At 43.1% G+C, this 13203-nt stretch overlaps 1 protein-coding gene across 2 annotated transcripts in view; it reads right to left on the minus strand.

The window, feature by feature from the left end:
- The window catches only part of ACSL5 (acyl-CoA synthetase long chain family member 5), a 206023-nt gene extending 197413 nt beyond the window's left edge, over positions 1 to 8610 (minus strand). Inside the window, exon 1 of one of the 2 annotated variants that reach the window (XR_014961055.1) lies at positions 7948 to 8129. The gene's annotated coding sequence lies outside the window, so the exon portion shown is untranslated. Of the gene's footprint in view, positions 1 to 7947 lie in introns of both variants that reach the window. The other variant, XM_085603410.1, reaches the window with a different exon arrangement.
- Between the last annotated feature and the right edge of the window lie 4593 nt (positions 8611 to 13203).

Genomic DNA, 13203 nt, shown 5'->3' on the forward strand with positions numbered 1-13203 from the left:
TGGCAGTGGAATAGGCCAGACTCCCTAATGAGGGGTTGGCGAAATTATTTGTTTCCTTCCACCATAAGCACAGGTGATCGCTTCGCAAATCCACAACATTTTGCAGAATTGCTTGCACTTGCCATGGATGAAAAATTTGGAAGCAAGCAACGAACGTGCTGAAACCTTCCCACCCAGTTCATGGGCAGTCCGGACAGGTCACGGCTGAGCACTTCCAAGATTCCCTTGCTTCTCTGATTCATCTCAGAGCCAATTTTGAAAATTCTTGTAGCCCAATTTCACTCTGAAAGTTGGTCGATAAAATGGGTGAATTTCTCGACGTTTGCATTACGCAAAATGATTCCACTCAGCCCCTGCTATAACCAACCTTGCATCTCACTCGAAGTCCCTGCAAAATTACTCACAGCCTCAACATGCCGACAGTCCCGGCAACATGTTATACGGGGGCGAATAGCTGGGGCACGCTTTCATTGCCACATGCGTTAACATCACGACGTCTATATCTGGCAGAGGCATTCATGCCACCTTCACCCATAACCCTTCCTAATAAGAGGACTCCCAGCATCAGGCTGATCCTAGCTCGAAAATGTGCCAGTGCCAGCCCCACAACCTGTCTCTCCTAGCATCACAACGAAGCGCTGACTCGGATGAGCCTCACCAGATGGCACAGTAGGTATGAAAAGATGAAGAAGCAAGAAGCAAAGAAAATATATGCCATGTCTCGTTTATTTATTCATGTAAGACAGAGGCAGTAGGATAGATTTTGACAAGAAATGCACATAGTAACAGGATGCTTAGGCCAAGAACAGTTTGGGTGACTAACATCAACAAAAATACTGAGAAGGCATCACATACATTTATGGTATAGATATATTAAGGTCCTTTCCTATGTGATTTCAGAGTTTTCCGTTTGTATCTCTTCCTTGAGTGACTTTACAACTTGTACATTTGCATTTTTTTCTTGTTTATATCTCCTCCTTGAGTGACTTTACAACTTTTACATTTGCAATTTTTTCTGTTTGAATCTCGTATGTAACTCATGTAATCCAAAGTCCTCTTGTAACGCAACTGGTTCTTTTGTAAAGCGCTCTGACACCTTCGGGTAATGTTCGCGCTATATAAAATCGCATTAAATATATAAATGAAATAAATAAACTAAGGTATATTTATAGATATTTATATTGGGCCGCGGGTAAACAGATGGGTGATGGACACAGAAGGTGGTGGTGGTCCAGGAGCTGTCAGAAGCTCCCTGTAGTTTGAGATGTTGTATTTTTAGAGCAGTTATGAAGGCAGGAAGTGAGAAAACTAAACATAAGCCCTGGGAAGTGAGTACAACTGATGAGGTCCAACCAGCATAATCACCAGAACCTGCTGTGTGTGTCTCACAATAATTTCAGCCAGTTGGGGGGCAGTCAGTCCATAGTTTTGAAGCAATGATAAGTAGTTTATATAGAACTCTCTTTCTGGGTGTTAGCCATCCAGCCTGTTGACACTAGTGTGAAGTAGGGGGCATGTGTAGGAAGGTTATGGAGATTCCTTCCAGCTGATTTTGAAGTGCTGTCCGATGGGAAAAACGAGTGACGGAGACCAACTAGCAAACTTTTAGACCAGTCAAGTTTGCTGAGGACTTGATTTGTCAGTATGAAAGGGAATGCTGTGATGGATGTTCCAGATGTTTAGATATTGGTACCCGACAGCAGTAGCTGTGATAGTCATGAAGGACTCCAAACACAAGGTACGGTTGAAATACACTACACGGTTTCTAGCTGATGGTGTCAGCTGGAGTGTGGTGGAGTCTGTAAGAGGCATAGGTGCAGTCTCTGGAGGGAAGTAGAGTGTTTATGCCTTGAATTAATTTGGCATGAGAGAGTGCAGTACAATTCAGTGACAGATGGCAGACAGGCGATCTGAAATGTACAATGTAAGATATGAGGTCAAAGTCTTTAAAAAGTTGAAGATTTTGGGTATCATCAGCATAGACATGATAAGGGAGGCCAAAGAAAGAAAATATGTGACCTAAAGACGCAGGGCAAAGGGAGAAGAGCAGAGGACCAGGGACACCAACTGGAAAGGGAGTCAGTGGTGAGAGTAATGAACACCATGAGAAGGAGAAGGCAGCACCAGAGATGGAGCAAGAGAACCAAAATGACTTCTTTGTCAGTGACACCAAGATTAACAAGGGTAGACTGCAGAGTGGAATGATCAACCGCGTCAAATGCTGCAGAAAGGCCTAGGAGTGTGAGTATTGAGAACACGTGATTATAGGGGGCTGAGGGGATGTTATTGGCTCTTTGTGAGAAGGAAGTGTCTGCAGAGTGTAGGGCTGAGAATCCAGGGGCATATTATCAAGAAGCGGCGATAATGGGCTTCATAATATGCCCTGGAGAATTCCAATAGAAGCCCATGTTCACACCAGAACATGGGCTTCTATTGGAATTCTCTGCGGCATATTATCAAGCCCATTATCGCCGCTTTAGCGGCAGTTTTCTGCCGCTAAAGCGGCAATAATTTTAACACCGTGCTTGATAATATGCCTCCCAGATTGCAAGGGATATGCTAATTTGTGAGAAATGTGGTGGGTGTCGTGATTGAAACTAAGATATTCCAGGATTTTGGAGAGGCAAGGAAGTCGGGATAGAGTACTATAGTTAGACGGGGCTGATAGGTCAGCAGCAATGTTTTGAAACAGAAGTAATATGATGGTCGATTTAAAGCATTTTACATAATTGCTTGAGCTAATGGAGTGATTTTAATAAGAGCTCACACAAGATAGGAATCTGATGTGAGAGTTAGGGACCGGACATTCTAAGGAACAAAATGCTCAGATGGTGCACAAGAGATATTGGCAAATTTAGAAAGGCGATCAGTTCAGCAGGCGAAATAGACTTAAAGGCAGATCATTTATCAAAGGGAGTCTGAGCTGCAAGAGTGACATAAGAAGAAGAGGGTGGGTCCAATACTAGTGTAATGGGGTTATTCCTAATAGTGCCAATTTTAGCCAAGAAATAAAAGGCAAAGTCAGAAGCAGGGAGACATGGGATGGAGTAAGTGATATATGAGGTGGCGTTGGAAAAGAGTTAGTGATAATGGCAAGTTGTTAAAGATGAGAGCATATAGAGAAGAGTAAGTCAAGAAAAGTTGGATTTAGCTATGTGCAATGCAGCTGTAAGGTAATTTAGGGATCATTTCTATCCACCCTGATTACTTTTGTCTTATTGCCGTTTGTGGAGTAACATGTACATTTTGTATTTAATAGTGTTGACATTGGGTTAATTGAAAGGCGGGAATGGCAGGGGCCACTGGAACGTAGGACCATTAATGGTAGTGTCAGTTGAATGTAGTTCTGAGTGTGACGTTGAATCGATTGAATAAGGTAGAGATAAGCAATGGCTCATGTTTGCTATACATTAAGTGCAGGACTAAGAACATGGTTCTTTGAGAGTATTTTTTATTTGATAAGGGTCACGCGCTTCTTGCAATGAAGCGTCAGGCGGTGATTTTTGCAGTTTGTCCCAGTCCAACATTTTACCTTTTGAGTGTAAAATTCTCAGTAACTTTGGAAGCTTAGAGTAGGATAGAGCAGCCATGGTCACACCTTTACCAGGTCGACTTGATACTTTTCTCAGTTCACTGGAGACATTTGTTTTTCAAAGTCTCAGCTTTGATAACTTCAATTTCTTCACTCCAAAATTCACCAGACTTTCATTAATGGTTAGTCCAGGAGTTCAAGTTACTGAAGATCTCTTCATGAGTCCCACTCAAGTCCAGAACAAAATGTGGAGTTCCAGATAGTTCCTGGTATTTCTGGACAACACCACTAGTTTCCTTTGGCAATACATCCTTCTGTACTCTCCAGGCACAGGACAGAATTTTCACAGGAACAGATAATAGAAAGGTCTAGTTGGTCAGCTGGTTTTCTTCCAGTCCTGCCACAGCTTACTTTGCTACAGCGGCTTCTTTACTCACTAGGTACATTTTCGATGTTTCAAAGGTCGAGCAGGTTTCTCGGGCAGGACAGGACCTCCATGCCATTGAGGGTAAGCAACAGTCTAGCATTACTATAACAAGGAACAGATCCCTAGTCTCTATATTCAGGACAAAGCCAGTGACAAATCTTTACATGGACCACTCCTTGCTGAGAGTGGGTCAAACAGGGCAATGTATATTGTAAAACTAGCCACCGATCGATGGTGACCACTAAGCGATTCAAACACAAAACTTTCTCAGACACAGGTAATATTAGGTGTGGCTGACAGTAGGCCAGCCAGTAACATAGATGCCTTATTGTAAAGCACTGTAATTGAGTTCAGACAAACTATATTTAATAATTCAAACATTGATTAAGCTTTATAGGTAACCAAACTCAATCATTTAATTGATCCCCTCATAAGGGATTGCTTACAGGCTGCCCAAGTAGTTGTGATTGCAACAAATGATTTCAATCCAAATTTTACATATAAAGCACGCCTTGAACACTGGGTGCACAATACAGGAACTATTAAAGCATATGGAATATTTTTGGGTGCAAGGAGGAAAAGCTGTCTGCACTCTAGTACCCTATATTCAGGTTTCTTCAACTGTGAAAAATCTTTTCACACATATACAGGTGACTTACAAAAGTGTCCAATACAAAACCTTTGGATTAAAAACGGTTGTGCTGCTCAAGCAGAGCAAATTTAACTGAGGCCTATTAAGCAGGCTCAACTACTCCAGGGCTCCAAATATGAGGTGTCTGGAGCAACAACTGGGAGTGCACTGCAAAAAGGTGGAACTATACCTACTACTGGTGGTATTATCTCCACTGTTACTATTACTACTGTTATCACTACTATTACTGTTGCTCCAACCCGTGCTACTGTTGGCAGTAACACAATTGCTACAACTACTTATTCTTCTTAATAATGGTACAACAACTGCTGGTATAACCGAACTGCTGTTACGAAGGGTTCTAACTCTAACTACGACTGCTAGTGTAATGGGAACCATTATAACATAATGGGGTAACCCAAATACTGTCCACGGACCTGGGTATCGATTGATATAGAAAACAGTTGGTCCCGACTCGTTTATCATACAGTCGAGTTGTACTGACGTTTATGATTCGAAATACACATTAGATATGCATATGATTAGCATAAGGTCACAGGTACATACAAAGTTCTCAAATTTGCTCACCCTCAAATAAAGATGGCACCCATTATTTCTGGAAAATTAACTGTTTTTATTTTACAGACACTTTTCGGTAAACAAATTACCATATTCTATAGCAAGATGAGAGGTTGCTCCAAAAGGGAGAGAAAAGAAGCGTGCCCATGTGTGAGACAGATAATATGAAAAAGAGGGGAATCAAAATAAAGATACATTCAAGATAACTGATTGCAATTATTATGCACAATGAAAAACTGGTTATAGTTAGCAACAAGACCAGTTAATATGGGCCTGCCCCACATGGGTCATTCTTGTTGTCGTTTAGGATTCTTCAAATAGAATGAAGGGAGAGATATCATCTGTAGGTTGGGCAGCGTAAGGGTGGTACCATTCACAATTGGGAGGGGGTCCCTTGGGGACCCCTTCCCCTTTTCGAATGGATTAGCACCTACTTGAAGTAGGTGGTAAAATTCAAATGTTCTGCAACCACATCACAAAACATTCCCAAATACTGCTTTGATTCGGTATTAGGAAGGGACGCTCTGAACACGCCCCTTCCTAATACCGAATAGGTATGTATTTGCAATTCCAAATTGCGATTTGGTAATGTTTCGGAATTGCAAATCACAATTCATACATACCAAAATGCATTTTTTGCAGTCGCAAACGGCCAAATTGTGTCGTTTGTGACCGCAAAAATGCATGATACATATGCCCATAGGCAGCAAAATAGAAACAGAGGTTGAGTTCTGTATACAATATATGTATTAGATAAAGAACTGAATGTCTGATGATTGAGTGCAATTTTCAGAACCAAACTGATCACTCAAGCATTGCAATGCAAACAGTCCATAGATGGTGAAATAATACACCAAACAGCAAAGAGCCTTTGGTTAGAAATAAACACCCCTTTCTGTGAAGCCAAAGCCCACTCTATGTATATTTCAAAGAATTGATAGCAATACGTATCGCAGAAAGCTGTGATTTCAAGCCAGACCTAAAGAAGGCGACTCTGTGGTCCTAGTGCTTTACAGCTGATAACACTGTTCATTTACCAGCAGGCAGTGTAAAGGGCACCAGATGCTTGGGCAACATTAGTGTTTACTAAAGGTCATTCAGGCGTGAAAGCATTTTATAGCCTGATATCCAATCAGCAAATCAGCTCTTCGGTTCAGTTCACAGTCTTAGCAATGTCCTAGCAATAAATTCTCACCATTATCAAAGGAGTGTGTAAAGATTGTAGCTTTGTGCTGTGCAAAATCAGAAAGACCACGAAGTATACAACAAGAGCTAAAGTGATTTTCACAACTTTCTGATTCTCTGCAGTTTCTCTCTCACCACCTCTTGCTTTACTCCTTAGTTTACATACTACATACTCGTCTAGGCCTCCCTGGGTGGATTTACTCAGACAGCAGTGAGTGTTAAGGAAGTGAAATCGGGAACCCATGTACTTTGCCTTGAAAAAAAAGTTGCACACATATATTACGCCTGCACTAGTGACAGCTTTAGCTTCATGTAATCAAAGTCATGATTAGGCATTGTCAACGCCAATATGTTCAGTGTTGGCCACCGGCCTTTTTGTTTTGCCAATACTTTCTTTATTTTGTGATGTTTTTTGTAAAACGTTATTGTTGGAGGCTACTGGTCTTGGCCAAAAACAGTGGCTTGAGATGCACATATATATGGGTCTCAAAAAGCACACATTGCCACAGGAGTCCCTGGCATTGAAGGGGACTGTTGGTGTGTACTTTGTGAGGGAGAAGAGTGCAGTCACTCACAATGAAGCTAGCCAGTGGCTGAAGACCCTTTGCCCCATGGTGGTGGAGAGGGAGGGGTGGAAGAAACATGTGAATGACACAACAACCAACCAATGGATAACAGGGCTGACTTAAAGCCCCTCTAAATAAGGATATTAAATATAAGCTACTCTAAATACGTTTATTCAATATATAATTGTAGTAAATCAGGAATATTGGTTAAAGCCATACCTCCAAATGCATACATATATCCATACCTTGCTTGAGGGGCTTTGAGCCAGCCCTCAAATGTCGCTTTTGCACATTACAGCATATAGCATGGGGCAGCCCACTTCAGTCACTGGATTTCTTGCACTGTGAGTGACAGCACTATTTTCTGATCACTTGTGCACATCTGGTTTGCTCGTGTATCGTTTACCTGACTGTCTGCCATTCAGCCTGTCGTCCTGTGTGTCTGCCTGACCCCTTCTTCATTGGCGTGCGCTTCTCTGTATCTTCATGCATATCTGCTTGTCTTACTCCCTTGTCTATCTGTCTGTCTATGTCTCTGTATGCACTCATTTGCCTTTGTTTTTCTGTGCTTCGCTACTTCCTTGCATGTATGCTTAAATGTCTGCATATGTTTCTGCGTAACCATATCCATAACTAGGTATCCATGCCAGTCCCAGTCACTCTCTTTCTCTTACTGCCTTCTCCTCGCTCTCTCTGCCTCGCTCTCTCATTTCCCTCGTCACTTTTTACAGACAGCATCCCTCGCTCTTGCACGCCTCCTACCGCCGAGTCTCCACACTCTTCTTCCATTCTGCGTCCTTGTCTTGTATTCTTCTATTTCAGAATTTGAAGCACGCGGTCTTTCTTCCACTCTCACATACGGTTGTTATTTCGAATTTCCGTTTATTACCTCTGAACAGTTTCACGACTTTTTATATCAGAACAGACTTTTGGAATTTCAAGATATCAAACAAACGCCTGCGAACTCGAGACATGCGACAATAGAAAATGCGCGCGCCGCCCTCGCGGGCTCCCCCTGTCCTCTTACCTTCCTATCCTGGTGACGGCGCCTGTCAGCTCGTGCAGTTTATGGCACCGCTCAGTGTCTTGGAGAAGACGCTAATTGTCCTTCTTTCGCGACAGCTCCTGCCGAGGGACTGCGCCTGCGGGGACCTGCTGAGCTGCTTTAATAAAAGGTGCACATTGCACCTGTGGTGATCTTTGAGCTCCGGCTGCAATAGGTTCAAAGGTAGGCATGGCTTGATCAAATAAGAGTGCCAATGGGAGCCTGTGTGAATTGTCAGGGCTTAGACACAAGGATCTTGTGTAATATCTCTCAGGAGGAAGCATGCATCGGGCGTGCAGGAAAGCAGAACGCGGTGTTACAGTGGAGAAAGTCCGAACAGGTGCTGATGCAAAACACAGGCTTTATTCTTCCGTTTCAGGAATCACGTAAGAAGGTTTTAGGTGACATACCCCTCCAGGAGTTCCCTGAACAGGGCGCTCACAGCTCAACCATTCCATGCATTTCGCACCTAGAAATGGTGCACACTTACACAGGGCGCAAGCACTTAACAAGAGGTGAAGGGATACGTAGGTTTTAAATAAGGTACCGTTCTGATGAGGGCATAAGGGGGCACCTCCCCCATCCTGGACAATTTGGCGCAGGGCAGCTGCCCTGGAGTGAGGTTTGAAGATCATCAGCGCATGTGATGTCATCTGAGGCTGCTGCAACTTTTAGGTCAATGAAACTTCAAGCTACATCCAGGCATTGAACCTGAACCGCGTGATGCCTTTGAGTGTAGGAGCGTTTACAGCAACAGGCTCATTGGTTGCAGAAAAAGTAAAATTAATTCATTGGTTCAAGTGTAAAAGGAACTTTACTAGCTAATTGATTTAATTGCATGTGATTTAGGTAGACTATTTTAATGAGCACAGTACTTCATTCAGAGCATAGGAGACCAATGCTTTAGTCTTGTGCAAGGGTATTGACAAAGGCTCGGATTGCTCTAGTAAGGGACACATACCGTTACTGTGTTCCGGCTGCCATGGGTTTGGTATCACCTTAAACCTTTGTAGCCCTATGTCCAGGGTCATCTGTTTAGGTGGCTGGATGCAGCTCATGGTGCCCGAGAGGACCCACTGAACCCTCCAATTCTCTTTGTGGTAACAGATGATGCCAGTGCTTCTGGCTGGGGGCATATGTCAGTGTCCCTGAAGGTGCAGGGGCGATTGCCTGCTGAGAGTTGGAGGTCTTTCAACTGAAGGGGATTCAAACAACATGAGGGGGCACATTTCGTTTACACATTGTTTCCTCGGTCAACCACAGTTGATTCAAACAGATAATGCTGTTGCAGAGGAGTATACCAACACGCATTGTGGCATCAAGTACAGATCACAGGGCCAGGTTTAAATGGGCAGAGAATGTCATCCCTTCATTGATGGTGGCACATCCAAGGAGTGTGGACAATCAGGGGTGGATCATTGCAGCAAGGTGTTCCTACCTTCCCAGGGCTATTGTCTTTCCAAAGAGGTCTTCTGGGCCATCTTACTGAGATACAGCAACCCCAAGATGGACCTGTTTCCCACTAGGGTCAATCTTTCGGTGGATCAGTTCAATGCCCAGTTTTGCAAGTTTCTCCTGTGGGGGTGGTTGCAACAGTGGCACGTTGGCCTCTGCATTCCTTTAAGCATTTCCTTATTCCCCCTACTATCTCTGGCCTTGCAGAAAATTCTGAGTGATGTATCAGAAGGGATTGTCGTACTTCCTTTCAGGAGGGGCAGGGAATGGTTTCCCAGAGTGTTGACTCAAGCAGAGGAATTAGTGTGGATTCTCCAACAGGTTCACACTTCTTTGTTTGCCCTGGGCTTGTTCAGCCATAGCCCAGTGTTCTTCACAGTTAAGTGATCCTAATGCCTGTATATGAGTAGTGCTTACATCAATGGGTTTCCTTTCAGTCTTGGTGTTTGGATATTTGAGTGCAATCCCTTTCTACTTCTCCTCCCAGAATTCTGGATTCCCTGCTTGAGTAGTTCCTGGCCTGTTTCTATCTACTCTCAACTGGCTTCCCAAAAGGCATTGCATCATACTTGGGTGGGGTTGAGGGTTCTGGATCCTCTATTTCCTAATCTGTTGAGACACTTCCTCCTGCTGATAGTGGAAGGTACAGAGATACCCTGTTAGGATTTAGCGTTTATTTTCCATACCTTGAAGAGACTTTCCTTGTACCGCTGGATTTGGTACTTTTGGATCTGCAGTCTTATAAAATAGCCTTTTGAATGGCTGTGAATGTTTGCAGGGTTTGGTGGATTTGATTTCCCTGGCATGTTCTGAGCCACATCTACGTGGCCTTACGGATCCATTGATTTTAACACCCTGACCATCCTACTTGTCGAAGGTCCTGTCTAAGTTCCATTTGTTTCAGGAGGTGGTTCTATCTGCTCAGTCAAGTGAGGGTTTTCTCCCAGAAGGTGAATCTGCTGGATGTGGACATGGCTTACCTTGCGTGCGCTGTAGAAGTTTATGCCTATAAGGCCCTGTTATCAACTTTTTAAGAAAAGTCTTAAATCAGTTATCGCTACCTGAGTCGCTAGGTGTATATGCTCTTTCTTATGGCCTTAGAGGTATCTGGGCCTGTGATTATTATTATTTGTACTTATTTCGAGTTTTTATATAGCACGTACAAGGCAGAGAACATCAGAGCTCCTTACAGATATATCTATAGATACATGTGGCACGAAAGCATAGCAAATCATACACACGAAAGGGACAAAGCGAAGTTTGATCAGAATATCAAAGGAAACATAACTTCAAGATCTGTAGATGTGGAGTTAAGCATAGCAAATCTACTCTTACCTATTTACACTTACCTTTTCGATACTTTGGTCTTTGATATGTTTGTGACAATATTTTTGTCACATGATATTTTTCCTCTCGATATTCTGTGTTACAACTGAACACAGCTATATGAGGGGAAAGAGAAATGATTACAAAAGAATGTGTAGGGGGAAGATATCCAATTTACACACATGCATACATTATCCATGCAAAATTAATAAAGAAATACGTTAGATCAAACATTTTGTTACAAAAAGGATATGGCCATCACACTCAAGCTACTAATCAGTAGCAACAACATGGGGCAGTTCAGTGGGTACTGCCAGTATTTCAACATCAGTAGATTTGACAGAGGAAAGAAGGAAGACATTTTCTAAGAAGAAGTGTTTTAGTTCTCCTTTGTGGGCACCTAGGGCCAGATGTACGACCATTCCATTTTGCGTGTCGCAAATTGTGATTTTTTGTGACTCGCAGTTTGCGACTCGCAAAACGGAATGTACTAATGTGTCTTAGACACATTTAGCGATTCCCAATGGGGTTGCAAATGACCTGCCTCATGAATATTCATGAGGCAGGGCGCAATTTGCGAGCCCTTGGGAATGGACAAGAACATAGGGATAGTGGCCTCCCGGGACAACAGACCACCATGTGTGTGTTTGCTTTTAAATATAGCACCTTTTTTTTTTCAAATGCAGACTGTTTTCCTCAAAGGAAAAAATGAACAGTTTTGTTTTCACTTTTTTAGGGCAGGCAGTAGTCTGTGGGACCACTGCTTGCTCTCAAAAAATATTTTCACATAGATTCACAAAGGGGAAGGGGTCCCCTCTGGACACCCTTCTGTTTGCGACTGGATTACCACCTACTTGAAGTAGGTGGTAACGGCAATCATTTTGAGACCGCATTTGAGGTCGTAAAACACTCGTAAATACCAGGCGACTTGTCGTTAGGAAAGGACGCCCTTGGCACGCCCCTTCCTAATAGCAGCTCGCAACCCCTATTTTGCGAATCGGTAATAGATTACCGACTTGCAAAATAGGGGTGGTACATACCACCACCCTTTTTAGCAGTCTAAAAAGGCCTGTTTTTCCATTTGCAACTGCTAAAAAGGGTCATACATCTAGCCCCAAGTGAGGTGATGGTTGGAATGGCAGGTGTATAGCACTCCGTATTTAGTGAGAGCAGCCGAAAAGATTTAAGTGGGCCAGGATACTTTTTTGTTGAACCTGTCACTTTTGAAGAGGGTGGTGTTTGAGCTTCAGAGTTGCCCCCACCCCAAAGACCATCAGCTTTTGTATCATGTAATAGGAGTGCATGCTGTATAGTAGTTTGTGCAGTAGACATGCCAGTTCGCATGCAGGTCTGCCTTCAATAGGGACACAAGAGAGTGCAGAACAGGGGAAATCAATGCAGGTATTCCCTGAAACCAACAGTCTTGCAATATGAGGTGAGATTTTTTGTAGGGCAAGGTGGATTGTAGGGATACCAGCTAGAAAAACTATAAACGCATTTGTATAATCAAGTCTTGAAAATACCAGTGCTTGGATCACATCCTTAAGGTCCTGTACCAGGTTCGAGGAAGAAAGGTCTCAACTATTGATTGGCACTCCTAACCGCTGAATTGGTCTATTTCTAAAAATTCAGGACCTGATCTATACCATGGCCCCAGCCAGTCTACTGCCCTCCAAATTAAGAGATCACTATCTACTTTGCAGTGATCTCTGTGCCTTCACAGGATCTGCTGGCATGGCAGTTCCTGTGAATGCGCTGAAAGTGTTGTGCACAGCTGGTGGTTTCCTTTGGTGACCAGGCATCAAACCTTTTAGTTTTTCACAGATCTAACTAGGGTGGGTTGTCTGAAGCCCCTACTGAGATGGCCCCTACACTGTCAGTCCATCAGAGTACATTTTCAGATGGCGTAACCAGTGGGGGTACATCTATCAGAAAACTGATGGTCTGGCCGACTCAAAATACAACAAACGGACAGAGGGATTGGTAGACTGGATACTCTGCCTCATTTGTGAATCTAGTGTCCCATAGATTTGACATTTTCATTTATCAGGGGGTGCTACTAGTGTAATGGCAGAGTCTTAAAATGTCTGTGCTGCTGCTCTACAGACATGAAGCAAAATGAGTTGGAATTCATTTTGGGTTCAGTTTGAGATGATGAGCTGACATCTACAATTGTGTTTTATTGAGAATCAAAGTAGTCACGTTGATAACATCAGGCTAGGAGATCTTCAGATATCACTGGGTATTGTCCGCTTTCTCATGATATCACCCAAAGGTTTTAAATAAAGATTGTGTAAGTGCTATAACTGGCCCCTGCGGTACTCCTTGGGTTATAAGAGCGCAAGAGGAGAAGGAAGTGCAAATTTACATTGACTGTGAACGGTTGTGTGAAGGAACAACAAATGCAATTACAATGCTTGCCGGATCCATGCGATCTGAATTACGCAAGTCTTAACT

Source organism: Triturus cristatus, chromosome 1_2, assembly GCF_964204655.1.
Source record: "Triturus cristatus chromosome 1_2, aTriCri1.1, whole genome shotgun sequence".
Taxonomy (NCBI): Eukaryota; Metazoa; Chordata; class Amphibia; order Caudata; family Salamandridae; genus Triturus; species Triturus cristatus.